The 2,199-nt window shown below is 47.2% G+C and overlaps 1 pseudogene; it reads right to left on the minus strand.

The window, feature by feature from the left end:
- Positions 1-717: 717 nt before the first annotated feature.
- Positions 718-1,970, minus strand: LOC116890082 (annotated as a pseudogene).
- Between the last annotated feature and the right edge of the window lie 229 nt (positions 1,971-2,199).

Genomic DNA, 2,199 nt, shown 5'->3' on the forward strand with positions numbered 1-2,199 from the left:
ATAATAAGATAAGATTGATTATGAACAAGAATGGTACCCATAGGTTCATTTATTTGAGTGCTTAGGGAGTGGCACTGTTTGAAGTATTAGAAGGTGTGGCCTTGCTGAGTCCATCTAGGTCCAGTGTTCTCTTCCTGCTGCCTATGGATCTGATGTAGATCTCTCAGCTACCATGTCTGAGTATTGCTGTCATGCTTTCTGCCATGATGACATAGGACTATTTCTCTGAAATTGTAAAAGAACTTCAGTTAAATGCTGTCCTTATAAGAGTTACTGTGATTACACTGACTCTTCATAGCAGTAGAACACTGAATAAGACATTATTATGTAAAGATGGAAAAGTATTCCTAGGCTATTCAACACCTTCTAATGCTGTGGTAAGAGTCATTGCACAACACTTGTGGCAAGCCAGTGGTGCTATACAGGGTTTGATGGAGTTAAGTTTCTATTCACCAACTTTGCTTATCAATAGTCTTCACAGACATCATTATTTTCAGAAGGGAAGAGGAACTATGGAATTAGTGTAGTTTTACTGGAACTCAGCTGTGTATAGGGATTTGAAGTTAAGAGACCCCCTACAAGAGAAGCTGTGTGTTTTAGGCAAACACACTGTGAATGACCTGAGTACTTTTCAAATGGTTTTGGTGCTCCCCCCCAACAGTGAGCTCTCAACTTTTATTGGTCCCTTAGTCCTCAGGGGTTCCCTCTTTCTCAGCCTCAGTGTCTCAGAACTGTGGTGTCAATGGTCTCGGACACCACTTTGCCATCCACTACCCTATAGGTAGTTGTCCTCTGCATGGTTTGCATGGAGTTGCTGGAGTCCAAGGGGTCGTTGAGATTGAAACCTTCCCCATCCTCCAGCAAGCGGCGGTAGTTGGCAATCTCGGTCTCAAGTCTGACCTTGATGTTTAACAGGGCTTCATATTCCTGGGTCTGGTGCTGTCCTTCTGCTGTCCTGTGCCAGCTCTCATTCCAGGTGCAGGAGGACCCTACTGAGCTGCTCCATCTGCATCTTGTATCTGGCCTCCACGTCCCTGAGGTTGTTCTCCAAGTTGATGTTCTGGTTTTTCATGGAGTCCAGGTCAGTCTCCAAGGTCTGGAGGGTGCGTCTCATCTCCAAGAGTGTGGTCTCCCCATCCCTGATTTCTGCAGACTTGGTGGAGACTGCTGTGATACTCTCCTCAATCTGCTGAGGCCACTACTTGTCCAGTTCCTTGCAGTTCTTCTGAGTCAGCTCTTCATATTGGGCATGGATGTCTGCCATGATCTTGCTGAGGTCCTGAGATTTGGGAACATTCACTTCTATAGTCAACCCAGAACTGGCAATATAGACTTCCAGACCTTGGACTTAGCCCTCATGATAGTTCTTCATGAGCGGTAGTGACTCCTTGAGCGCTTCGATTTCTGTCTCCAGCTGCAAACTTGAGATATTGGTGTCATCTACCACCTTGCAGAGTCCATGGATGTAGCTCTCCACAGGCCGGCGAGTGGCCAGTTCTGTCTCATACTTAACTCTAGAGTCATCAGCTGCAAAACAGGCATTGTCAATCTGCAGGACAATGAAGGCATTGTCCACAGAATTTGCAAAGATCTGAGCCCTCAGATCTTTGATGATCTTGAAGTAGTGGCCACAGTCTCTGATGCCCTAGGCCCCCTTTTCTCCAGATGTTCCCAGATTTTGCTCTCTAGTCTCCTGTTCTCAGTCTCCAGGCTCTTCACCTTGTCTAGGCAGCTGGCCAGGCAGTTCAGGTCTTGCATGGTCTCCTTCTCAGTCTGGATTCTACCCATTCCCGCCAGGCCCGTGGAGCCACTCAAGATGGAGCAAGACAGATATCCGGGACCCAGAGCCCTGGGAACCCTCACAGATGCTGGCTACGCTGCTGGGAAGCCGGACCAACTGGCTGGGAGTCTGCAGAGTCTTGGGACCTGTAGTTGGTGGAAAATGTAGTGGAGCGGGTGGTGAAACTCATCTTGTCTGTAGAGGAGAGTGAAGCGAGAGACCAGAACAGGACTTCCGCCATCAGAGAAGTAATTTTTAACTCTCCAGACTTTGGGTGAGAAAAATCTCTCTCTGACCAACCACACTGCCTTGTATAAAGAAGGTTTAAAGACAGCCGTTTTGAGAGAGCAGGTAAACAGGAGTTAATCTGTATGCAGCCTAAATTCACTACTCCTCCAAAACCTCTATTAACCTCCAAG

Source organism: Rattus rattus, chromosome 1 (assembly GCF_011064425.1).
Source record: "Rattus rattus isolate New Zealand chromosome 1, Rrattus_CSIRO_v1, whole genome shotgun sequence".
NCBI lineage: Eukaryota > Metazoa > Chordata > Mammalia > Rodentia > Muridae > Rattus > Rattus rattus.